At 44.0% G+C, this 27,591-nt stretch overlaps 1 long non-coding RNA gene across 2 annotated transcripts; it reads right to left on the minus strand.

Annotated features, from left to right (window-relative positions):
* Positions 1-722: 722 nt before the first annotated feature.
* On the minus strand, positions 723-27,383 carry LOC116876067. Of its 2 annotated transcripts, none has more exons than XR_004384315.1 (3): positions 27,315-27,383; positions 23,256-23,402; positions 723-854 (listed from the first exon to the last, which is right to left on the minus strand). It is a non-coding gene; the product is annotated as an uncharacterized LOC116876067 (long non-coding RNA). The 2 variants fall into 2 exon arrangements; XR_004384316.1 differs by lacking the exon at positions 27,315-27,383 and adding an exon at positions 25,998-26,028.
* Positions 27,384-27,591: the final 208 nt, after the last annotated feature.

Here is a 27,591-nt window from a genome sequence, read left to right on the forward strand (position 1 = left end):
ACGCACACACGCACGCACACTAAATGGGGTTTCAGAAATATGTGCTGTAGGAGAGTACAGATGACTGTGCCCTGGTCAGGTTACAAGGTTTGCACAGTAATTAAAATAATTCTTTAAAGTATTCCTTAAGAAGGGTCTCGGGGGATGCCTGGGTGGCTCAGTTGGTTAAGTGGCTGCCTTCGGCTCAGGTCATGATCCCAGGGTCCTGGGATCGAGTCCCACTTTGGGTTCCTTGCTCAGCAGAGAGCCTGCTTCTCCCTCTGCCTCTGCCAGCCACTCTGTCTGCCTGTGCTCACTCTCTCTGACAAATAAATAAATCTTAAAAAAAAAAAAAAAGATTCTCGGGCTTCACTGCCATTGCAGTGGCTTCAGCATCTGGCCCTGAGGGTCCCAGCACAAGGCAACTGCAGTTGCTGGAGCCCCAAGGCTGTGGTATGCGAAGCCTTCTCCCCACAGTGGGGCTGGACACTGGCCTCAGGCCTGGAGAGCTCCAGGTGGGCAGGCAGGATCTTCCCACTCTCCCCACAACTCCATGCTAAGATCACAGCAGCATGATCTGGGAAAGGATCTGCAAGAAGGTATAGGCACAAATTAAAGAAAATGTTCTTTCTATGAGACACAAGGCTATCTCTGAGGTGGGATGTGGTGGTCTTGATGGAGTCTCGATGAATTTTCCTGAAATTCACCCCAGGAGAGAAGTGTAAGAGAAAAGGTACCTGAAAGCCAGGAGACCAGGAGCCAGGAGCCAGGAAAGCCAGGAGACCACACATGGGCACCAGGCATGGTGACTTCTATTGAATGCCTTCTCCTCTCAGCTGGGCTGTGATCAAGTGACCTCTGCAGTTCTCTTCACTCTAAAATGATAATGAAAAAATAACATTCTGAGATAGTGTGATGACGTTTCAAATTTCAGCCAAAGTCTGAAAAAATCAGCCTCTTAGCTAATGCCACCTACATTTGTTGAGTCCCAACTGTATGCCAAGGACTATGCTGGGACTGGGGAGAAAAAGATGTATAGGACATAATTCTAATGGAATAGGTTATGGCCTGACATATGCAAACATTATAATATAGTCTTTTTTTTTTAAGATTTTATTTATTTATTTCTTTATTTGACAGACCAAGATCACAAGTAGGCAGAGAGGCAGGCAGAGAGAGAGGAAGGGAAGCAGGCTCCCTGCTGAGTAGAGAGCCCGATTTGGGGTTTGATCCCAGGACCCTGAGATCATGACCTGGGCCGAAGGCAGAGGTTTTAACCCACTGAGCCACCAGGCGCCCCTATAATATAGTCTTAATAGAGCAAAAATGTGTACACGAAGGTGACACAGGTACTTATATGAGGAGAGGGATTCTAGAGAAGGTGTCTGAGCTGGGCACGGAGCTAAAGGACTTTCATGAATTTCCCAAATCCCGAAATTCTATTATATTGTTTTTCACAGAAGAAAGGACTCTTCCACCATCCTTCAGAGAGGAAGAGGCTATTTTCCTGCCTTCATTCCTCTACCTACCTATAAACACATTAAGTAGGATAGCTGAGAGCATCCTCTCGAACTGGTCAGAAACAGATTACAGATCCCAGGTGTGCACAAGGGTAACAGTCCATTAGCATTTCCCATGAAACCTCTATCAGTTCAAGTGATCTCGTTTCCCAGAGCGATCTTGGTCCTTACCATTGGAGAGAACCTAACACTGTGGCTTGAAATTCGATTTCTCATTGCAAATGGACACAATGGCATCCTGATTGATCAACCAGTCTCTTGGGAATTTGGTTCATACAATTCAGCTCTTCTGATCAACTCTGGACATGGGCCACACTGAGGACTGTCCCATGAGACCAGGATTTCAGGATGCACAATATTTGTACATGCAGAAGTCAGAGGGACAGGAATAGGAGAAAAGGAATTCCAGAAGCAAATGGCACGGGGGGAAGAGACAGAGAAAGGAAACCGGCAGACACAATTTGTGAACATGTTTTCATTTCTCTTGGATAAAGAAATCAGAGTGGAATTGCTATAACGTGGGGTAGAGATATGTTTGACTTTGTAAGGAACTGCCAAACAGTTTTGTTTTCTGTATTAGGTGAATTCTCCTGCATGGCCAGCAGCAGTCGAGAGTTCTGCTCGCTCTGGATTCTCACCAACATTTGGTAGTGTCGGTTTCTTAAAATTTGAGTCATGTTAAGTGCGTGGATAGCAATGTCTCATTGTGCTTTTAAGTTAATTTTCCTGATGACAAATGATGTTAACCGCTTTTTCATGTGCTCCTTAGTCATTGTGTATGTCCCTTTGCAAAGTATCTGTTCAAGTTTCTGGCCCATTTTAAAATTGGGTGTCTAGGGGCGGCTGGGTGGCTCAGTGAGTTAAAGCCTCTGCCTTCAGCTCAGGTGATGATCCCAGGGTCCTGGGTTTGAACCCCACATTGGGCTCTCTGCTCAGCAGGGAGCCTACTCCCCCCACCCTCTGCCTGCCTCTCTGTCTGCTTGTGCTCTCTGTCAAATAAACAAAATCTTTAAAAAGAATAAAATTGGGTTGTCTTATTTTTATTGAATTTAGGAGTTCTTTACATATTTGGGATACAGGTTCCCTTACCAGATATATGTGTTGTGAACATTTTTTTTCCAGCCTGTGGCTTGCCCATTAATGTTTTAACATTGTCTTTCCATGAGCGGAAGTTTTTAATTTTGATGAAGTTCAATTTACAAATTTGTTTTTTATGGTTATTACTTTCTGTGAACTAAGAAACCTTTGACCACTCGAAGTCTTGGAGATATTTTCCTCTAAAACCTTTATAGTTTAAAGTTTTTCCATTTAGGTCTATGATTTATCTCAAATTAATTTTGTATCTAGAATTGAGGTAGGGGTTGAAGTTTTTTTTTTTTTTTGTCTCATGAGGACTTCCAATTGTTCTAGCAGCAATTGTTGAAAAGAAGTTAATTTCCCCCTTAAATTATTTGGTGCATTTATATGACTGTATATTTGCGAGTTGTCCAAATCTTTTTTTTTTTTTTAAGATTTTATTTATTTATTTGACAGACAGAGATCACAAGTAGATGGAGAGGCAGGCAGAGAGAGAGAGAGAGGGAAGCAGGCTCCCTGCTGAGCAGAGAGCCCGATGCGGGACTCGATCCCAGGACCCTGAGATCATGACCCGAGCCGAAGGCAGCGGCTTAACCCACTGAGCCACCCAGGCGCCCCAAATCTTTTTTTTTTTTTTAAAGATTTTATTTATTTGTCAGAGAGAGAGAGAGACAGACAGACAGTACACAAGCAGGGGGAGCAGCAGTCAGAGGGGGAAGCAGGTTCCCTGGTGAGCAAGGAGCCTAATCCAGGATGCTGGGATCCTGACCTGAGCTGAAGGGAGATGCTTAACTGACTGAGCCACCCAGGTATTCCTGATCAAAACCTCTGCCCTTAAGGGACAAAATATTCAAGGATAGAATAATTTTATTTTATAAGTTTCCTAGGCTCTGATTGTTATCAAGCAACAGAACAAAGTTCATCAAAGTTCATGGCTAAAATAAATGGCTTGCTTTCAATGGCTCATTTGGTTTGTTACAAGACCTTCTACAAAGTTGTCTATATTAACTTAAAAGCCTGGAGGCAGAAGCAATGGCCAACTTGCTTTTTATGTACACAAGCAAATATTCATCTCTTGGAGGCTCCTGCTTACCACTATCAATATTTCAATACTTTAAAGAGAAAAAGAAAAAAAAAAGGTCAAAATCAAATACTTTGTTGGAAAAAGCCAAACTAATAAAGACCATAAAAAGAACATTTGACAAGTCAGCGGAAAACTCTTCAAGGAGGGAAGGATAGTAGAGGCTCCCGAGGTGTGAAATGGTTCTAAAAATAGGAATGATCATAGAAGAAAGGTTTCTCAGAATCAACTTCTTAAATGATGCCAGCACAGCCTGACTCTGCTCTGAAGCTCTGGAAATCGGCTTCTGCCCAGCCAGTGGTTTCCACCTGTCCAGTCATTTCAGGATTTTGAGTAGTGGGGTTGGGGAGAGAAGTCTTTCTCTCAGCCCAGTGGGCGAGGATGTGAGGCGGCCATTGTTGGCCCCAGCGCCACAGGTCGGCAGAAAGAGCTCATTTGAGGTGTAAGCAGTGTCTGTGTTTCAGATTCCCAATGGGTGTGAAACCTTGCTGAGCATACAATGCCTGCCACTGTACCTTACCAGGGGCTGGGAGCCTGGGGTGGAAAGAGCCCAACTTTGTGGTTATGAAGGGCTTTATACACCACCGAGCCAAACCTCTAGATGAACCTGTTTATCTTGTTGCCAGAAAGGGCACTTTGTCCAGGGAATTAATTCAGACGCGAAAGGCATCACATGGGAGTTCAGCTGGATACGCCTAACCCAGCTTGTCCTCCTCCTTCCTGAAACCTCTAACCCAGCTAAAACACTGAAAAGGAAAATTATATCTCACTGCCTTAATTCCTGGAGACCCTCAAATCTATTTGCTTGAGACAGGAACATGCAAATCCGAAACAAACAAACAAAAAAAACACCAAAAAACCACGTGTTGAGAATGCTAAGCTCTCCTCCAAAGACTCATGTCAAAGACCATGGCTAGGCTTTCCTACCTCTTCTCGGAGTCCTGTGGTGCTCTAGTAAACTCCAGTGAGAAAGACTAAGACAGACATAAGGGGCAGCAACTGAAGGGTGTGTGTTTAAGAGTTAGAGGCTTTATGTAAATGGATAGGAAGGTAGTAGGAGGAAAAGAGCAGAGAAGAGAAAGAAAGAAAGGATATGTGTGGTAAAAGGTGAGGAAAAAGATCAGTGCAGTGCTTTGTAATGGAATGGTTTGGGGCCAGACATCGGTATTTATTACTATCCCTACCAAAATAATAATCACAGCAGTATGATGAGAAGAAGGCACATTTATTGTGTGCCTAACTGGGTTCTGGCACAGCATTAAACACTTAAAAAAAATTTTTTTAGATATTTTATTTATTTATAAAGATATTTTATTTATTTGAGAGAGAGAGATAGCACAAGTAGGGGGAGTGGCAGAGGGAGAGGGAGAGGGAGAAGTAGACTCTCCACTGAGCAGGGAGCCCAATGTGGGACTCGATCCCAGGACCCTGGGATCATGACCTGAGGCAAAGGCAGACGCTTAACCGTCTGAGCCACCCAGGTGTCCCCTAAATACTTTTCATATATTATCTCATTTATAACTTTCAACCCTGATACAGAGTATGTAGAATTTTTATCCCCATTCTACAGATGAGGACAGTGAGAGTCACAGAAATTAGTGACATGCCATGTTCCTATGGCTAGCTAATACATGGAGATGCTATGAGTTGAAAACAGCTCTGCTTAACTCTGAAGCTTGTGCTCTTAACCTGGATACCGTAAGTGAATAGCAAACATCCATCTAATAAACTCACGGGGCTTCCAATCGGTTCAAATTCTGCCCCTGTCCTGTAACCTTGGATAACCTCCCTGATCTCAACCTTCTTTGTGTGAAATATAAACTAAGGCCTGTGTTTCCCAGCTCACGGAGTGGCTAAGGGGACTAACTGAGATCACACATCTGTAGGTGCTGGGTAACTTGTGAAGGGCCAAGCAAATGTGATGACTTGTTAATTGGGGCATATTTGCATTTTCTGGAGATGCTCCCACCTGTGAGTCTGCATCTCCGTGTAGTCTGTGATCTTAGAGGCTACTTTCCATCCAAACGTGTGTCCTTTTTTCTTCACTTCTTTCTCTCTCCCACCAGGGCAGATACCTTCTACTGCTCCCAGGACCCAAAAGAAATGGGAGTTTGAGATTCAGTGGGAAAACAAAATATAGCAGATTTCAAATAGCCCCTTAGGCAGAGTAGGGAAGGGATGCCCATTTCCTTTATCTTCCTAAGGGATGAGAGGAATAGAAATTTGTGGATTAATTAACAAGGGAAAATTATGTCAAATCAAGGAAATATAGCTGAAGTTAGAAACAGAGGAGTAATAGAAGCATACAAGCACCAGGACTCAGAATTTAGTATTGCTCAGGATCCAGGGTTGATCAAGTTTAGCAAAATTGACTTACATCAACCACACTCTAAAATACAATTTTCCAGGGTCACCTTTCAGGGACCGCCTTCAGCCCAGGTCATGATCCCAGGGTCCTGGGATCAAGTCCCGCATCGGGCTCCTTGTCCAGCAAGGAGCCTGCTTCTCTCTCTGTCTCTGCCTGCCTCTCTGCCTGCTTGTGCTCTCTCTATGACAAATAAATAAGTAAAAACTTTTTTAAAAATCTTAAAAAATATATAATATTCCAGCTATGTGTTAGGCTCTTTAGGAACAATAGAAATACGAGACTAGATGGCCTGAGGTGGTGGATTTCTTGTTCAGCTAATCTGGTGGACAGGAGGACTACGGAACTGCTAGGAGCACGTGTGTGCTCATGGGCCAAGTACAAGCATCCTGCAGACCTGGGGAGAACTGAAACAATGGCCTCTCACCATGCAGGTATAGAGGAGCAGCTGCCCTCCATTCACTGTGCCTTCATCCCATGACAGAGGTTCTGATTTGTAGACATTGTTGCCATCCTAAATGAAGGTCTTACATTGGGCAAAGCCTCACAGGAGCCATCTCATAAGTGACTGGCCAACCAAATGCCTATAAATGGGTGTCTTTGTTGGGACATCGGTAACTGGTCTAATTACTAGAGGCCAAGGCAACTGGTTAAACTGAGACAAATGGCACAAACCGTATGCAACCAGATTCATTTGGCATGGATTTCCTTTAGAAAGAAGCTCTGGGCATATTGGATATGTTTGAACTTCAAGTAGTACTTAAAAATGTGTGTCAGCTGGACAGTGAGCTCCCTGCCCGGTAGGGACACTCTCCTTGGGAGCGTTTTGCTGAGCACCAAATCAGAGTGAGGCAAGTGAGTCAGATGGCCTTAATGACATCAGGCAGTGCCAGCCAGGTGCACACGGCCTTGCTGTGACTTCTTTCCAATTGAGTAACTGAGTGGATGTGGACATTTCCACCGTGGACTCACAGCCAGGGTGAGAGGAGCAGGAGGAAGCATCCTGAAGATCTGTTCGTTATGTCTGGTAGGCATCACATCTGCTGGGCTTTGCAAGGGGCTAGAGGTAGTATTCCTGGTGCTTTGGATTCTGCATTTACTAGGTCCCAGGCACACTATTCCTCATCTATTACTGACTTCTTTCTTTCTTTATGGGAGTGGGGTGGGGGGCACACATGGAACATTAAGATCGAACTTTTAGCAGGTCTGCCTTCCAGAGACGGTACCCTAGTCTCTTCCCCTCAGTGCACAAATACTCGTGGAAGTCTCCCCTGGGCCAAGTGCTATGCTGGGTTCTGAGGAGTAAAGCAAAGAAGAAGTATGGAGTTCCTTGCAGTCCAGTGGGGAGACAGCCCCTTAACTGATGCCTATCTCCGTGCGATACATATAATTGATAGATAAAATGGGAGCATGAACACGGAAGTGATTAACTGTGTTAGAGGGGCTCAGGGAAGTCTTCACAGAGGGGCCTCAAGGAAGGTTCTGAAGACAGAAGTAGCTCAGGGAGGAGAAGAATGCCAGGTACAGGGGCACAGGCACCACAGAGCCTGGTCAGAACTACAGGCTGTTCAGTTGCTGGAATCCCAAGTTGACGAGAGGAAGAATGAACTTTCTTCTAGCACCTTCCACAGAGTGCTGACTAGACCGGGCCCCGTGCTACCTGCTTTGCATGCACCGTTGCCATCTTGCGTCAGAGCAGCCCTGTGAGGCGGGTGTTAATACTTCTTAGTGAGGAACATCCTTGGTTGTGTCCTAAACCAAAGTTGCGCTGTCCCAGGCAAATGGGGCTGGGGGTTGGAAGCATTTTCATTGACTCTTCACCGTCTCCTGCTTCTCTCTTTGTGCGGACTTCATTCTCTCCCCGCAGACCGGCCTCGCCTCTCCACTGGGGTGCGTGACTTCCAGCAGCAATTCCCAAGAGGAGGGACTCTTTGGTGGACAACATCACAAATGAGCACTGCATTCTTCATTTTACAGATGAGAATATTGAAGCTTTGAGGGGTTGAGCAACACATTGAGGTCACACAGCTTATAAGCAGCAGAAAATGGAAACCAGTCTAAGTCTCTCTAGGTGGTTCTCAAACGGAGAGCGTTTGACCCCCTCCCGTGGGGTACATCGGGCAATGTCTGGAGATATTTCTGTTGGTTAGAACTCCAGGGTCCTGGGGGGTGGGGCTACGTCTGGCATCAGGTGTGTCGAGGTCAGGGATACTGCTAAAATTCTACAGTGTACGGGACAGCCCCCCAACAAGGAATTAATCTGGCTCAAAAATGTCAATAGTGCTGAATTTCAGAGACCTTGTTCTATCTGAACACTGAGCCACCACTACCCTACGAATGGCTCCCCTCTCCCAAAGGGCCCTGGTTGTCCTCCTCCCCACACATTTATGGATCATCTGTTTGGGTACTACAACCTCATCTTGTTATGTTTTAGATTCTTATGTTTCCGAGTCACAGAGTAGCTGCCTTGCTTCCAGGTGCTGGATTCTACTTCCACCAACCACCTATAAATGCTGGCAGGATACAGCACAATGCATGAATGGTACTCAGACCCTTTTACTTCTTTTATCCAAATTAAAGCTGATAGTCTAGTCAAACGCCTCCAGACTCTGAGGATAATGTCCTATCTCCACCCAGAGCAGTTTTTCCAGGAGGACAACTGGATTTGCAATGAGGTGAACCTATTCTTTCATCTCTCCTCTCCGTTGTTTTTGGCCAAGGATAAGAGGGCAATCTGGGGCCACGGAAAGGTTCTTCTGGAGACAGAGCTGATGAATTGGCCTGTGTTCTGTGCTCTTTTTAGGTGATGGTCAGCCGGCCATGGCCACGGGAGGAGACGAAAGGGAGGCTCAGGACAAGTTTATTATAGTCAGGTCCTAGAAACCAGACACAGGACACACCATGCAGGACCATGCAAGAAGCACCACCGCTGGGCAGAGGCAGAGCAGTAAGGGGAGAACCAAGGCCAAGGCCTTGTTGGAGTTTACATAGGAAAGCAAGGCAGGGCAGGGTGATGAGTTTAGGATTAGTTAGTTTGAATAGTTCTGGTGGTCCCTAGTTGCCCAGCACCTGACTCTGGGATGATTAAAGAACTTCAGGTTTGGGGCACTTGGGTGGCTCAGTTGATTAAGGGTCTGCCTTTGGCCCAGGTCATGGTCCCAGGGTCCTGAGATTGAGTCCCACATAGGACACCTTGCTCAACAGGGAGTCTGCTTCTTCCTTTGATTCTGCAGCTCCCTCTGCTCAAACTAGCTCTCTCTCTCTTACTTTCTCTCTCTCAAATAAATAAAGTCTTTAAAAAACAAAAACAAAAACAAGAGCAAAACAAAACAAAACAAAAAACCCCAAGAATGTCAGGTTTCCAGGCTGGATAGAGAAGAATGGCTCTGGACTGGTATGTTTGCATATCAAAGGGATACTCCCAGCTGAGTCCTTTGCTGCCTTTAAGAAGTGGTTAGCCCCTCCGGGGACAGCGGGCTTCTCACACTATCCCAGCCTGAAAAATGTTAAGATGTCAAGACATCATAATAGAGAGAAAATAAAAATAAAAACAATATGGACTGACTAGTACAATTTTCTGACTCAACCAAGTAAGTAAGCTTAGACGCCACAACGGTGCAGTAAGTCCCAAATATCTAAGACTCTAATTCTCTTTGTAATGTAACCCTAATTTTAATCCTTCTTTCCTCCAACCTTCAAATAAACCCAACTCATCTTCTTTTTGTATTACATCCTTCCCGTAATGGTACCAATTTACCCAATCACTAAGTTAAAAGCTGCAGAATTGACCCCCCTCCTTATCCTCCAATTTGGCTTTGAGAACAAAATGTAGTTCTTAAAGTCAAAGCCAGAGCCTAACTATTTCTCAGAAATACCCTCTCCCATCAAGAAATGGGTGGAAGACATGAACAGACATTTCTGCAAAGAAGACATCCAAATGGCCAACAGACACATGAAAAAGTGCTCAATATCACTCGGCATCAGGGAAATACAGATCAAAACCACAGTGAGATACTACCTCACACCAGTCAGAATGGCTAAAATTAACAAGTCAGGAAATGACAGATGTTGGCGAGGATGTGAAGAAAGGGGAGGCCTCCTACACTGTTGGTGGGGAATGCAAGCTGGTGCAGCCACTCTGGAGAACAGTATGGAGGTTCATCAAAAAAGTTGAAAATAGAGCTCCCCTATGACCCAGCAATTGCACTGCTGGTATTTGCCCTGAAGATACAAATGTAGTGATCTGAAGGGACATGTGCACTCGAATGTTCATAGCAGCAATGTCCACAATGGCCAAACTATGGAAAGAACCTAGATGTCCGTCATTAGATGAACGGATAAAGAAGATGTGGTGTATATATACAATGGAATACTATGCAGCTATCAAAAGAAATGAAATTGTGCCATTTGCAATGACGTAAATAGAACTAGAGGGTATTATGCTGAGCGAAATAAGTCAATCAGAGAAAAACAATTATCATATGATCTCCCTGATATGAGGAATTTGTGAGGCAGGATGGGGGGTTGTGGGGGGTAGGGAAGATAAAAATGAAACAAGATGGGACCAGGAGGGAGACAAACCAAAGAGACTCTTAATCTCACAAAACAAACTGAGGGTTGCTGGGGGATGGGGGGGTAGGGAGAGGGTGGCTGGGTTATGGACATTGGGGAGGGTTTGGCCATGGTGAGTGCTGTGAAGTGTAAGCCTAATGATTCACAGACCTGTACCCTTGGGGCCAATAATACATTATGTGCTAATAAAAATAATCAAAAAAAAAAAAAAAAGAAAGAAAGAAAGAAAGAAATACCCTCTCCCTTGGGGCAGCTGGGTGGCTCAGTTGGTGAAATGTCTAGCTCTTGGTTTTGGCTCATCAGGTCATGATCTCAGGGTCTTAAGATCAAGCCCCAAGTCAGGCTCTTTGCTAGGCGCAGAGCCTGCTTATGGTTCTCTCTCTCTCTCCCCCCTCTCCCTCTGCCCCTCCTCTATGCCTCTCCCATGCTTGCTGTCTGTCTCTCAAAAAAAGAAAGAAAGAGAAAAAATAAATACCCCCTCCCTTCCATCCTCAATGCCATGCCTAAATGAAGACTTTTTCAGCTCTCCCTTAGAATATCCCAATGGCCTACTTACTACTCCCCTAGCATTTTCCCTGTTCATCCCCACCCCAAAATAATCATCTGCTGAAATCATGTCTCAAAAGTACTGATTTTATTTTTTCTTGCTTATTAGACTTCAGTGTCTCCATGCTACATATAGAATGAATCCCAACCTTCCTATGGTGCAGTAGACCCATTCCAGTTGAGCACCAGTCTCCAGACTAATGTAAGGCCCCTGCCCACCCCCTGCCCTACACCTATACCATGGCCCCACTAGGAGGAAGGCACACACAGTATACAGGTGGGCAGCTCTGGAATAAGACCACAACTAGAGTTCAAATTCTGGCTCCACCATCTGTTAGCTGGGTGACTTTGGGCAAGTCACTAGGCTTCCTGGTGCTTCAGTTTCCCCAAGAGTAAGATGAGAATCATGACTGTACCAACCTTACAGGTGGGGATTAAGTGCGTTAATACACACGAAGACCTTAGACTCGTGCCTGGCACAAAGTACAAACTCAGTAAATCAGAATAGTTGGGTTTCACACTTCATGCTCACTTCCTTTCTTCATGTAATGAGCACCTCCTCAAACTTCTAGGCTCCGCTTAGCTGTCACTCCTTGCTGAAACCTTCCCAAAGCCCCCAGAAAAAGTGAATCCTTTCTTGGATTCCTGAAACCCTTGCTTACATGTTCATCACCCCCACTGATCCTCTAGGATATGGCTCTTTCCTTTTGATGTTTGTCACTGTAACACCGTACCTACTACCTAGAAGACACTCAATAACTAGATGCAGAAATATGCAGATTTCATGGAGACAAGACCAAAACATACAGTCAGTGGCCTGGGTCACCTAAAAGTGCTCATTAGTTTTCCCAAGCATTGTTTCCTCTAACTCTCACATTTCAATTATTCTTACATGCCTACTTCAGAAGGAGTGAGAAATATCATTTACAGAGTTCAGCAGCTTGGTCCTTCCTCCTTTGCCTGTCAGCTTTTATCCCCAAATGAATGTTAGTCGTGTTTGTTATCAATGCTCCCAGATTCTCCATTACCTTTCCAGCTTGGGTTTCTGTTTACCTGCCCGGACTAAACCCTGACCATTCAGCTCTCCTTCCTCATTTGTTTCTGCACACAGTGATTCAGAAGGTTTCCCATCCAGTGAAACCTGCCACCATGTTTTTAGGCTTATGTGTCTAGTTGCTATGCAGTCAGTGCTTAAGTAATTATAAGTCTCCAATTACCAGTAATCTGAGTATTTCGTATAATTGTCTAATAATCCTGTGTTCTTTGCTAAGAAAAGGGCAGGTAGCCTATGGAATTTCCTTTTTTTTTTTTTAATTGAAAAAAAATCTTGAAATAGTGGGCTCTTTGGGCTATTTTTGCTTGGATGACAGAAGCCACACTCAGTTGTTCTTATCAGTAGCTGTCAAACTTTATAGATAAGAGTTAGAGGAGTTCATCAGAATGCAGATTCCCAGGCCTGCCACTAAGGATTCTCTTTCAGTAGACTGGGTTAGTGCCTGAGAATCTGCATTTTTGATAAGGTATCCTGTTTCCAAGGGCTCCCCTAACAAATTACAGTCAACTTGGTTTCTGAAAACAACAGAAATTTTCTCTCACAATTCTGAAGGCCAAAGATCAAGGTGTTGGCTGAGCCATGGTCCCTCCAAAGGCACTTGTGGAGACACCTTCCTTGCCTCTTGTGGCTTCTGCAGGCTCAGATGTTCCTTGGCATTTGTCTAAAGATCCTTAATTCCATCTGCAAAGATCTTGTTTCCAAATAAGGCTCCCTTTCACCAGTTTAGGACATGGGGAACATATCTTTTTGAGATATGAAATTCAACTCACTACAGGAAATTATTCGGATGTGTGGAGTTCTGGAATCCTACTGCCAACAATGCTACCCTAGATCAGTTTTAGAGTTTATCTTGACATTAATTCTCACACTATCTCAACAGTTCTACAATAGGATACTATGAGTTGAAAACAATAAGCCAAAAAAGAATGAAGGCTCTCCCCCCTGGCAGAGCATATCTTCCCTTGAGCATTGCTATGGCAGTGACAGGGAGGGGAGGAAAAGCAGGAAGATATCCCATATTGTATATGCTTCCTCTCCCTCTCAAAGCAAAGTTCTAGGATCAGACATTGCCTCTTTGTCAAATGTGCTGGACCTGCTGCCTGAAACACAAATATTAACTATATGAACGAATGAACAAACACATAAAAGAATGGATATATTTCCTCTTCTTCCAACTCATTCGGGATTTTGTATATCGAACCTTGAAAAAAATATTCAACGTTTTCTCTCTATAATCCTTATCCTCGTGTTCTCCTCTCTAGAGCTTATCAGTATAATTTCACCTTTGAGATAAGAATCCTTCTCTTTCTCTTCCTGTGTGTTAGTCACCTTCCCCATCCTGTTTCAAACCAAAGAAGTCTTGAAAACAAAGGACCTACAACAACACCTGCTTTTTCTAGTGAGGTATGGGTGTCTTCATTTCACCGTTGCAATCTGCCTTGTCTACAAGAGTCCCGTCTCCTTTATCATACGTTCACTTCTTGGACACCTAATCCTGAAACTATCAGTTACAAATTCCCTAGCTGGTGCCCCCTCTTTAGAAAAGATGCATTTCACCTATTATACGGCCCTCAATCCCTTCTTCTCTGTGCAGTTTCCGGGTCCTAGACCTTTTCCAGAAGCTATGATCTTCTTTGACATTGGGATCAGGGCCAATTACTGGTTCCATCTCAGAGCTCTGTCTCCCTCTCCTAACTCCATTCTCAGATCCTATCCCAATAGCAAAGTCTGGCCAGAAGTACCTCCTTACCGGTGTCCGCCTCTCCTATGCTTGGACCCCTGCTGTTCATTCTCCCTTTAATGCATCCAGTGATTTGAATGAATCTCTCAAATACAATGTGGCTGAAGCCAAAAAGATCAGATCAGCCTCCCCAAGAGTACGTCTTCTGTACAAAGTTTCTATGGGTTTACTTTTATTTATTTATTTTTAAAGATTTATTTGACAGAGAGAGATTGCAAATAGGCAGAGAGGCAGGCAGGGAGAGAGGGGGAAGCAGGCTCCCTGCTGAGCATAGAACCCAATGCAGGGCTCGATCCCAGGACCACTGAGATCATGGCCTGAGCCGAAGGCAGAGGCTTAACCCACTGAGCCACCCAGGCGCCCCTCTATGGGTTTAGAAGCCAGGTTAGTAGTGGCTATCCTTGGAGGTATATGTGGGGAACTGACAAATGTTTAACAATTGGCTGTCCCAAAAAACATACGTGTTTTATAGTATGGTCTGATTTCTCTGATGTAAATACCCTTATTCTGGCCATTTTGAGGCTACTAATGTGATCTCAGTTAATACGGAGTTGGGATGGACTGTGCTATAGTACAATATCTGTTTGTTTGACAAATTCTTTTTTTATTTTTTAAAGATTTATTTGTTTATTTATTTGACAGACAGAGATTACAAGTGGGCAAATGGGCAGGCAGAGAGAGAGAGAGAGGAAGGGAAGCAGGCTTCCTGCTGAGCAGAGAGCCTGATGCGGGGCTCCATCCCAGGACCCTGGGATCATGACCTGAGCCGAAGGCAGAGGCTTTAACCCACTGAGCCACCCGGCACCCAAAGTCTCTCTCTCTCTCTCTCTCTCTCTTTTTAAGGTTTTATTTATTTATTTGACAGAGAGAGAGACACAGCGAGAGAGGGAACACAAGCAGGGGGAGTGGAAGAGGGAGAAAGCAGGCTTCCTGCTGAGTAGGGAGGGAGCCTGATGTGGGGCTCGATTTCAGTACCCTGGGATCATGACCCGAGCCGAAGGCAGATGCTTAACGACTGAGCTACCCAGGTGCCCCGTTTTCCAGATAATCTTAAAACTGTGTAATTGTTTGTGTATGGCCAGCCTCCACCCCCTACCTCCCCCCGCCACCTAAAGTGTAAGTTCGGTGAGGCCGGACATCCTATGCATCTTGTTCATCTCTGTGACCCAAGCGCCTAAATCATGCTCAATAAATGTTAGTGAATGAAGCAGCTAACCCTCGGGTTCCATGGGGGGAATGCAGGGAGGCCATGGCCCCTGGGATGTATGTGGACCTAAGTAATGGGAGCAGAGAAATTGGCCTAATGTGGTGATTGTGAAGCATCTGGGGTCATTCCTCAGCGGCTGCAGGTTCCACATTCTTCTGTTTTCACACGGAGATGGAGTTCAAAGTGGCAAAGATCATGAGAATTCCCTTCTCTTGACTCCTAATCTGGAACTCACCTGTCTTTCTCACTTGTTGGAAGCTCAGGTAGGAGGAACAAGAGTTTTTAACCACAGATATGGAAGAAAATCTGGCTTTATTTATAACTGCCTTGTTCAGCATTCTTTGACAAACAGCCAACCCTCCAAGCCTCAGTATTCTCATCAATGAAGTGGGGATCATCATGACGGTTTCTAGGGCTCTTGTGAGGAATGAAAGAAACAACATGAAAGAAAGCACCCATCTCATTGTTAGTATTTGCTAGAAACCCCACTGGTGGCCTTTTTCATCCTGGAGTGGCAGCAGCTGGTGGGGGTTAAGCACACATTCCCAATCATGGCTCTGACCGTTGCCCAGTGCAATTAATGCCCCGGCAGTGGGTTGCTATTCACAGGCCTTAACAGTCTACGACAAGAGTCATGCTAACACATCGAACTTCTGCTGATGAAAATCTAAGGAATCCATTCCTGAAAGTGCAATGGAAAAACCCAGGCACACATCTGATGACAAGCTATCCAGAACAGTGAAAAGGCAAGAAACCAATAATGCCTGACTTTCCCAAAGAAAGAGAAACCTTACAATGTCAAGAATATAACAGCTCCTGACATACATGTTTATTGATACTATCCTCTTAAGAACCACCTTTCTAATTACAGGTGTTAAATTTCCCATTAAAATTCAGTCGCACTGACCTTAGGGCCTCTAGGCATGAAAAGGAGGTGCTGAGTGAAGGAGATGGGGAAAGGTACCGATATATTTTTAGTATACACCTTGATCTAAACACTGCTAGGTGTTAGTCTCCCTATGAGACAGGCATAGTCTTCTTCAGATTAAGAAGTTCACATTTAAGGGGCACCTGGCTGGCTCAGTGGGTTAAGCCTCTGCCTTCGGCTCAGGTCATGATCTCAGGGTCCTGGGATCGAGCCCATCGGGCTCTCTGCTTAGTAGGGAGCCTGCTTCCTTCTCTCTCTGCCTGCTTGTGATCTCTCTCTCTCTCTCTCTCTGTGTCAAATAAATAAATAAAATCTTAAAAAAAAAAGTTCACATTTAAGTGTGAAAGGAAATATATTGGTTAGGCAGGATCTAAGATGCTGCGGCAAAGAGATCCCAAAAGTGGAGAGGTTTCAACAGGTTACAGTCTATTTCTCTCTCATAGAACTGTCCATATGTAGGTAGCCTGGGATTAGTAGATGGTTCTGCTATCCTCAAGAGGATACAGCAGAGGCAGCAGGAATTGTGATTCAGAAATGGGAGCCTCTTTTCTTTTAACGGAATGGTCCAGCAGTACCACACATCATTTCTGCTGACAGCTCTAAACAGCCATGATTTAGATAATATAGAAGTTCCTCTCTCCAGCATCAGCCCGAATGTAAGCAGTCCGGAAGGAAAGAACCACTTTTCTCTTTTGAAAGGTGCAAGCTAGAAACTGTTCAGGTCACTTCCACTTGTGTCCTGTTAGCCGGGATTGGATAACCTTGTCAAAATGGGCTGCAAGCAAAGCTGGGAAATCTGCCTCCCTAAAACCGGGCAATTTTATTAGGAGAGAAAGAGGAAATAGATGGTTTCTGGTAGAAAGTAACCCTCTTTGTCATAGGAGGCCAGCATTGAGATTTGTGCAAGCCAACAACAGTGTGTGACTAAGTTTTCACAAATTATTCTGGACGCTGGAGGATGGCAACTGAGTGGACACAAGTATTAGGAAGGAGACCAGTGGTGAGATGAAGGTAGCCTGGTCCAGGGTGGTAGCAGCTGAGGTGATGGGAAGTGATCTGACTCAAGATACATTTTGAAATCACTCTCAGAAACCCCTACAGGATTTCCTAAGGGGTTAAATGTGCGATGTGGCAGAAAGGACTTAAGGCTCTTTGGATGGATGGTTTCTTGGAGACCTGCAGGGTTCAGTTCAAACACTGTCATTGCCCTTGATCTGCTGCTTTGTGGTGGGCACGCTGTTACATCACCCTGGTTTTTCTTCCTAAAACATATCTCCATCTGAAGTGATGCTAATTATTTTTTGCCTCCTCCCACTAGAAAGCATGCTCCATGGAGCAGAAACTTTGTCCATCTTCTTCACCCTGTTGTTGGCTCTGGAACAACGCCTGGCTGGCACATAATAATACGAAGAGTGGTGGCCTGGGGCATCTGAGTCCTCAGTCGGTTGAATGCCTAACTCTTGATTTCAGCTCAGGTCTGGATCTCAGGGTTGTGGGATCAAGCCCTGCTTTGGGCACTGTGCTTAGCACAGAGTCTGCTTGAGATCCTTCTTTCCCTCTCCCTTTGCTCTTCCCACTGCTCTTTCTCTCTCTCTAAATTCATAAAAACTTAAAAAAAAAAAGTGGTGGCCAACATTTATTTAATGTTTGTTGAATGGATGAATAAGCTATGATAGTTGGTGCTTTTCAAGACAACAGAATAAAAAGAAAAATTAAATAATATAACAAGAAAATGACATAATGGAAACCAGAAATTTATACACTGGATAATCTTCGTTTAAAATGATTAAATACTGACCAGTGTTGTCACATAATCTTTAAGGAATTCCTGTTCCAAAGTTTACAGTTTGCAAGCCCCCAAGCAGAAGAGTCGGATTACTTTAAAAGAAGAAATAATCAGGCTGATCTCAACACTTCTCTTCACAGACCAATAGATTAAAAAAAAAAAAAAAAAGCAATCTCCAGAGACTTAAGGGGGGAAAGATGTGATTCAAAAATTCTAAAAACAATCAAGATGTCATTTAAATATGAAGAACTCTGAGAATATATCATCCATATGTCTCTTCTGGAATGAAAAGATGTATCAGGGCCACTGAGCATGCTTAGAATAAAGTATTTATTACAGGGGGGATGTTGAAACATATAAGGATTACCGGTAAGCACCGAAGTATATTCAACATAATGTGAATTTTTAAATAATAATGGTCATAAGACATGTTACAATTGCATATAGAAGCTACACAATATAAAATAGTAACAGAATATTGATGTGGCAGCTTTAACAGATATAAATTAATAGTGGTTTAAATAAGATAGTTGCTTATTCCACTGCTCCCAACCCCACCTGAAACAGTCTAATTGCAAACAGTCCAAGGTTGATTTGGGACTCTGTAATATCAGGAACCAGGTCCTCTCTCTTGTTACTCCCCATTCTCTAGATGGTGGCCCTCTTTGGCTTGGTTGAGTTTGGCTCACCATCATGTCCACTCAGCCTATATTCTAGTAGCAAGAAAGGTTAAAAGAGGAAAGATGAGCAGGGGGTATACTCATCTCTTCTATGAGCATCCAGTTAGTTGGCCACCTGCCAGCAAGGGAGGCTGGGGAAATAGTCTCTAGCTGGGGGTTACATGTAGCCCTAAAGCTTCTGTGATTATAAAAGTAGAGAAAGATGTTTGTGGGGAAGGAAGAAACTGAGGATGAAATGAAATGATGTGTCAGGACACATGCTTAATACCTAGCCCTGCAGTACACTAGCTATCCAGTAATTGTTAGGCATTCTTTTAAAATGAAAATAATCTTACTTGTTTTTATAAATAAAAATGACACATGCTGGTTAGAAAGTCTTCAAACAATATAAAAGAACACACAAAAGAGTAAAGTTCACTCTGACCCCTCCCTTCAGAGATAACTACTGCTAACACTTCATCTGTATCTGATCATTTAACAAGTGTTTCTTTGAATCCATTCCAATGTATAGTTACTTTTTTTTTTTTTTAGTTTCTATTTTGTTTATTTCTGCTCTCATTTTTATTATTTCCTTCCTTCTACTGGTTTTGGGTTTTGATTGTTCTTCTTTTTCTAGTTCCTTTGGGTGTAAGGTCAGGGATATGTAGTTATTTTTATAAATGTTTGCTGGAGCAGAGGTTGGTGGAGTAACTGGGAGATGGGCATTATGGCGGGTACTTGATTTAATGAGCACTGGGTGGTCTATGCAACTAGTGAACCACTGAACTCTATCCCTGAAACGAATAATACACTCTATGTTAATTAATTGAATTTAAATAAAAAATATAAATGTATCAACACTTTAAAAAAGAGCATGCATGTATTTTCTACTTACAGGGTAAATCACTGATATTTATATATATTATTTCAACCATATTATGTTCTACATTTTTCTATTATGTTTTTCGGTACAAAAAAGATTTATGATAGTTATACTTCAAGGTAATTACACTTCGCCTTGATTTTGAATGTCTGACATTAACCTCACAACCCTTCCTTCCTTTCTGCTTCCACTTTCCTAAACATTCAAGGTTGATACAAGACTCTGCCCCAAGCAAGTTCAGGATTTTAAGAGGTTAATTTTTTTTAATTTTTAATTTTTTAAAACACGTTATTTATTTATCTGAGAAAGAGAGTGAGAGCATGAGCACAAGTAGGGGGAGACAGGGAGAACCAGACTGCCTGCCAAGCAGGGAGCCCCACACAGGGCTCAATCCCAGAACTGCAGGATCATGACCTGAGTTGAAGGCAGATGCTTAACTGACTGAACTACCAGATGCCATATATATATATATAAATATAAATATATATATATATTTTATATATTTCTATTATATATATATTTCTATTATATATATATATTTCTAATATATATATTTTAAGGCTCAATTTTCTTTTGCCTTCCTTCACAACAACTAACGGACAGTTTACAGCCACCTGCTCTGTAGTTTACCCATCTTAGATTCTGTAAGAATTGAGGTCTTGTAAGTCCTAGTATCCTGTTGGAATCCAGGTCCCTCGTACTGGAAAAGATGGTGCCAAATTGTAGCAGCAGGTCAACTCCAGGGAGTAGAAGTTTTCACCGTTTCTCAAGGAAAGCTATTAAGTCACAGCTAATGGGCAGTTCAAAGGAAGTTTAACGGCTTCTTTCTTTTTTCCCCTTGAGATGATCGCATTTGCCTTAGTATTTGAACACATTTTGTGCTTCACCTCTAGAGAAGTGGCCACTTCCAAGTCGGCATATTGTTATTTACCAATGGGCAAATTAAGAGCTTTCTAAATTTAGTCTAACTCCTTCTGAATTCTCTCATTAAGAGGAAACAATGAAGAAAAACCAAATTCTTGCTTCTTGTACCTATTTTTGTTCCCAAGGAGAGAATAACGATGATGCCAGGAACTACTTGAGGATGCCTGTTATTGCCTATTATATCACACATACCATCTCTACGCCAAACCTCAGAGCAACGAGCCCCATGAGGGTGACTCCTACCCTCTCCCGGTCAGAGTCCTGAAGCTCAGAAGGGGTAACAGCAGTTCCACGGGGCGACCAGTCATGGTAAGAGTTGCTGGGGGTTGACCCACTTCTGCTTGACTCCACAGTATCTGCTTGTTCCACTCCTCCAAGAGCTGGACTTCTGGAGGAAGCAGGAAATTCTTCGTTTTTCTATGTTGTGAGTAATGTTTCCTCTTTTACTCTCCTTGAATGTTCTTTCCTGGTGTCCAGTGAGCACGAATTCCATATGCAGCGGCAGAGATGCAAAGAGGAAGGAGTGGAAGCCTAGAACCTGTTTAACTTACAGTTCAGCCAACACATGTAACTTCTTTGAATAAATCCTCCAAGGGTGTTAATGGAATCAAACCCCCTGTGATGTTAGTGCTCTAATTCCAGAATGTACCTCAGTGTTTTAACAAAGAACACAGATACCCAATACTGCTCTCAATCTACTGCCAACACCAATACAAAGCTTTTCTGTCATTTAGAGGAATCAGCTCCGTAGCAAAACATTCTACCTAGTGGAATAACTGCAATCAGAATGGCAAAATCGGTAAAATTTTATGAATTACTTAGACTTTTTTTTTTTTCCCCCACAACCAACTAAAACTTCCAATATGTAATTTTGGAAAAAAACAAAAAAACAAAAAAAGAGGTGCCCTTCCTGATTGCAGATACATTTTCATTATGGGAGCTGTATAAGGTGTTTTGGTATCATTGGCTATGGGAAGGAAGTTAAGTGTTTGGTCCAAACCCGCAGCTTAGAGCTGCTGGTATAAGACATTATACCTGCAGAACTTTCCACACATTGAGGTCCTCCAGACTCACTGATTCAAATTTCTGAGAAGTGGAGTCACAGGCGTGTGTATTTTTAAACAGGTGATTTTGATGTGTATAACAGGTTAAGAACCTCTGGGCTGGAGCAGTGCCTTCCCTGGGCCAGCACTCCGAGTAGCAATGATGCAATAATAGTGGCTTCCACTACCAAAAATTCTTCCCTTCTCCTTCCCCACCCTCCCCACCCCGTGTAAAATCAATCAATCAATCAATCAAGGAATTGTACAACGAAATAAACATGAGGAGATATACAAAGATGGCAGATACAAATCATCCCATTCTCAGAGAGCTGAGGCTTCATTGTCTGCTGTGAATACCTGATACACATAACCATGTGTGCGCTGGGGAAGAGTTTTTGAATACAATAAATACACTTTTTACTAGCAAAGCCCAGTGAAGAAACCAAAGCCCTTTTTTTTTTTTCATCCGGTCATATGATGAGTAGACAGAAATGACTTAGAGATCATGGAATCCAACAGCTTCATTTGACATGTGAAGAAACAGCCCTGAGTGGGGAAGTGACTTATTTCATGCCACACAGCACAAACCATGCATCTCAGGGACCTACCTAGGAATGCAAACCAAGCTGTCCCATTCTTTTTTGGAAACTTGCTCGACTGACGTTAGAAAGAACACAAACAGCTGCTCAACCATGTCTAGAAAGGAGAGATTCTACTCTTCGATAAAGCACCAGCAGTCTAACCAAGAAGTGTTAAGGGAGAAAAGAAAAGTCAGCCTGAAACACGTTCCTTAGAAAAGCCACCCATCTCCCCAAAGAGTAAAATAACCAAAGCCACCTCTACATTCACTTTCCTGTCATCAATGTGAATTGCTCTCTGAGGACAGACCTAGCCACAACTTCATTGCGTGCTGTTTTCTGGATCTATACTTGCTCTTCCAAACTCAGTCTCTCTCTTTTCCCCGGCACCTCCCCCTCCCCCAACACACACACACACACACACACACACACACACACACACCCCAAACAAAAACCTTAAAGATGGGAACTAGAACAAGGGAGAGGATCTTATTTTAAGGAATCCTTATTATATCATTAATGTCTATGGACCCATTGTGCCCCTCACCTCATTCATATCATGATGTCCTAGCCCCTAGGACCTCAGAATGTGACTCTATTTGAAAAAAGGGTCTTTATGGGCGCCTGGGTGGCTCAGTGGGTTAAGCCTCTGCCTTCGGCTCAGGTCATGATCTCAGGGTCCTGGGATTGAGTCCCGCATCGGGCTCTCTGCTCAACAGGGAGCCTGCTTCCCTCTCTCTCTCTGCCTGCCTCTCTGCCTACTTGTGATCTCTCTCTGTCAAATAAACAAATAAAATCTTTTTTTAAAAAATAAACAAATAAAATCTTAAAAAAAAAGAAAAAAAAAGAAAAGAGGGTCTTTAAAGAGGCCACTTAGTTAAAATAAGGTTGTTAGGGTGAGTCCTAATCCAGTATGAATGGCGTCCCTATAAGAAAAGGAAATTAGGACACAGATGCATACAAAGGGAAGCCCATGTGAAAGCAGGAGAAGATGACAAGTCAAGGAGAAAGGTCTCAGAGGAAACCAACCTTGCCAACACCTTGATCTCAGAGTTCTAGCCTCCCAAACTGGGAGCAAACAAATTTGTTTTGTTTCAGATACCCAGTGGTATTTTGTTATGGCAGCCCTAGGAAATGAATTCACTGAATTACTGTATTCATCTGCCATGGAGATAAGTTTTAATCTCAATCTTTAACAAGTTCATGCTCAGAATGGAATGCCAGTGTCATCATTTTGACCCCTGAGTTAAAATGAGGACCCAGGCTTGGATCAGTTAGGGTGCTTCTGCAGGGAAAAAAAGGGAAAACCCACCTCCAGTAACTGAAGTGACAGATGGGATGTATTTGTCTCAAACAACCAAAATGTCCAGAGATAGCTTAGACTGCAAGAACAGCAGGGTCAGGGTGTGGCCTCTTCTGCCTCTCCTTGTTTATCAGGCCTGTGGTTAAGCTGACTCCCCTGAAGCTGGAAGGATGACATCAGTAAGTACACACACTTCTTCACCGCCATCCAAGAAGAAAGAATGGCATCCCATAAGCCCTGAAACAAGTCCAGGCCTTCTCTGATGGAACCAGTCATTGTTACACTAGTGTCAACAACTAATGTTCATTGAGCCCTAAATACGTGCCAGACACTCTTCTAACTGAATTTGCTTCTGCTGAATTAACGCCAGTAATCCTCATAAAAAGAGCAATGGTACTACCCCAATTAGTTAATTCAGTCGAGACTGACTCCTGGAGCTGAGGAGAGGTAAGCCCGCTGCCCCTAAAGTATTCAATCATTTCACAACATGCAGAATGGATATTAAGGAAACCCCGCAGCATGAACGAAGCCATGTCTCTGGAAAATTATAAATGCACCATGCTTCAGTTATCCGTCATGACTCAGCTTAATACAGGCAAAAAGCAAGATCCTCTCTGCTTTCATTGTCCATATGACCCAAATTATCCTTTTCCTCTATGTTCCTCTGAATGTCAGAGGATTGTTTTCTCCTTGTAGGCACAGATGCCAACGGAGACCAAGTGCAGAAGCATGTAGGATTCTGGAGATTTGTTCCCAGACATGTCACCAGCCTTCCTCCTGCAAGTTATAGTGGCCTCTTGGGTCAAATCTGGGCCTCTTTGAATCTGCTGCTCTTGTGACATGTGTGTGGAAGCCTCTTGGCTTGTTCTGACTTGTGTGGAGCTACTGTCTCTGTTACTCCCCTTTTTTTTTTTTTCCTGTTACTCTTGATTTACAGTAAGAGATGAGCAATCAGGGACACCTGGGTGGCTCAGTTGGTTAAGCCACTGCCCTTCGGCTTGGGTCATGATCCCGGAGTCCTGGGATCGAGTCCCATAGCCGGCTTCCCCTGCTTTGCGGGGAGCCTGCTTCTCCCTCTGCCTCTCCCCCTGCTCATGCTCTCTCTCCCTGTCAAATAAATAAATAAAATCTTAAAAAAAAGGAGCAATCAGAGACAGGCATTTGGTGCTGCTATAGTTTGTCTCACTCCTTTCCTCCTTCCAAACCCAACCTTGCACCTGCTGTGTGGTTCACTGTAAAGGATAAATGCACAGGTCTGATAGTCTCCATTTTTCAAACTTGAATCCAATTTGAATTTTATCATGGGTCACAAATCCCAGAAATGCATGTATTATGATTTATGGCATTCGACTAAATCAGGTGTTAATCTCATCAGGCTTCACTGATTTGAAATAAATAATGGGCGACTTTCTGCCCAAATGCTAAACAGTTCAGTGCTACCTTGGCACAACTTAGTGAAACTTTTTGGGAACATAATTTGATGATGCTTTATCAAAAGTCACCAAATATTTGTATCTTTTATATAGTCATCCCACTCCTGGAGGACTTATTTAAAAGTGCACGGGTAAAAGCATTATGTGCAACTACGTTCATTAAAGACCGGCTTAGAATAACGTAAATGGAAAGAGTACACATTCTAACCATAGGCATGGCTAAGACAATTATAGTAAAAGGCTCCTTGAGGGAAATATTATGTAACTATTAGTAGCTTCTTTTGTTTGGAACCCTTTTCCACCCCCTCTGCCTTACTTTTCTGCCAGCTAACTCCCACTTAGCCTTCAAGACTCAGGGTGCCCACCCCATATTGGGGCCCCTCCTCCTCTGTGCTTATGTAACACCTGGGCACACCTCTGTGAGGGCATTTCTAGCCCATCCCATTGATTTGGCTTGTCAGTCTCCTCAGTTGATTGAAACTCATTGAGTTAGATTCTGTCCTTGGCGCAACAAGTTAAAAACCAGAAGGGGCGGGGGCAAGAGATAATATTATTCCTAACACTAAAAACTCAGGCTTCAGCTGATTTCAGTCAGCCTTCCTACCGACCCCACCCCTGCCCATAAACACCCAGCCCCATCAGCGCCACATTCACCTCCTCAGTCTCTTGCGGAAGGTGAGAAATCCGCTTAAAATCCCTCTACAGGGAGTGTCTTTGGGGGGGGGGGGGGGGGCGGGGAATGCGTAGGAGTTTGGAAATGGGGCCTGTGGAATATTCCTTCAAAACTCCAGGAACCGCTACCATTCTTTCACATTTCGTTCCACAAAGTTCGTTTCCACGAACGTCTGAGTTACCTTATATACAAATGGGGGCTGCAAACGGTCGGGTGATTCGGTTTACACTGAAACGCGAAGCGCGTTCCCTCCTCGCAGGCAGCACTGCTTCAAAGAGCAGGAAAGGGGGCTCAGCCCAGTCCCCGTGTCAGGGATTTCAGGTCGCTTCTCCTCTCCCATTCTTTTCCAGCCCGGCTCCCTGGATGCTCCGCGCCGCGCTCCCTTTTGCCCGCCCGACTTCTGAGCGGAGCGCTCCGGAGGGAGGAGAACCGGCGAATCCTCGCGGGCTCCCGGCGCTCGCGGGCCGGGGCCCGCCCCCACCCGCGCCCGGCCCCCGCCCCCACCCGCGCCAGGCCCCGTCACGTTGGCTGCAGAGCGCATCCCGGCTGCACCCCGGCGGGGGGGCGCCGGGGATAGCTAAGGGGAGCAGGTCACGTGAGAGGAGGAGTCTGACCTACTTTCCCTGGCGGCAGGCGCCTGCGTACCTCCGGGCTGCACGGCGACCGGGAGGCTCACGTGGAATCGCACGTGCCGGGTGCTCCCGCCCGGGGCCCGGGGCGGGGCGCGCGCAGGGCGGGGCCGCGTGGGGAGGCGGGCTGGGGCTGCGGGACCCGCCCGCAGGGCCGCAGAGCTCAGGGGTCCCGCGTGCCAATCCCGCAATCCTCGCCCTTGCACCCGCTGCTTTGGAGAGCTGCTTCGGCGCCCCGGGGGGCTTCCCACAAATTCATGGACTTTAGTATTACTGAACGCACAAATGAAAACAGTTCCTGCACATATGCCCTTTAAATCAGCAATTCCACGACTGGGAATTTGTCCTACAGATGGGCTCCCACTTCTGTGAAATGTCGCTCCAGAAGGATAATCATTACATCACTTTGATAACACACGCGATGGGAAACAGTCTGTCCAACAATAAACTGGTCAAATTCGTGGGAACGTAAATTATGATTGGGCATATTTGGAATTCTCTGCAGCTGTTAAAAAGAAATGGACAGCTCAGTAGACATTGGTACGGAGAGATCTCCAAGATCCATTCTGTGATCCAAGAAAATTTACATGGAGCAGAACAGCGTGTATGGGATTCTGACATTTGTGTGAATAAATACACATATATGTTTGTAAATGTATAGAATAGCTCTGGAAATATGTGTAAGAAACTGGTAAAGGAAGGTATGTTGGATGACTGAGGAGCCAGTGGGGAGGAAAGAGACTACACATACACACTTTGTAACCTTTACATTTTGTATTCTGTGTGCCTAATTTATTTTTAAATACATATTTTAAAAACGAAGAGTTATTTAGCACCGACTCTGGGCTGGGTATCAGGTTTGATGTAAATCATTTCCTTCTAGAAAGTTTGTCATGTATAGTATCTGCAGCATTTCCTATTCTGTTCAGCTTGTATCTTAATGTTTCAGGCTTTCTGATCAACTCTGATAAGAGATTTTTTTTTTAACTTCCAAGATGAACAACCCAATAGGTCCTCTCCAAGTTCTTGGAGGTACTCTCCAAGTTCAGCTCTTAAGGGAAGACATCTTAACTAAGGGATTCTCAGCAACAAACATTTGCACAATAAAGCCTACACAACAATATTGCATTGGTAATTAACCTTTGCTCTCCCAATTACTCTCTGAGTTTGTATAGCAGCTATTATTGTCACTGTAGTTACTATTATGTATCAGTTGTAATATATTTGACTGCAACTAACAGAAAATCTAACTAAGTGGCTTGAGCAGAAAGTTCCTTTAATTGAAGTCCAGGATAGGGTGGACTTCAGGAATAGTTTGATTCAGCTGCCATACCTTTCATGGTGGCAGCTTCATCTGAAGCTGTGGGAACATGTCACCTGATGAAAATGCTTCTTTCCTAGAAGCAAGAGCAAACATCTCATAATTCATAATTCATTGGCCTACGTTGGATCAAGTACCTGGTAAATCAGGGAGAACTAGAAAAAACAAACAAACTGGGTTTGGATGTTGAGGAAGCAATGATGATGACCCTCACATCACTTCTACTATCATTGCTATCACTATTATAGTTGACCAGTGAGCAACACAGGGGCGGGGACACTGCCTTCCC

This window comes from Lontra canadensis, unplaced genomic scaffold (assembly GCF_010015895.1).
Source record: "Lontra canadensis isolate GAN:19392208 unplaced genomic scaffold, GSC_riverotter_1.0 scaffold43, whole genome shotgun sequence".
Taxonomy (NCBI): domain Eukaryota; kingdom Metazoa; phylum Chordata; class Mammalia; order Carnivora; family Mustelidae; genus Lontra; species Lontra canadensis.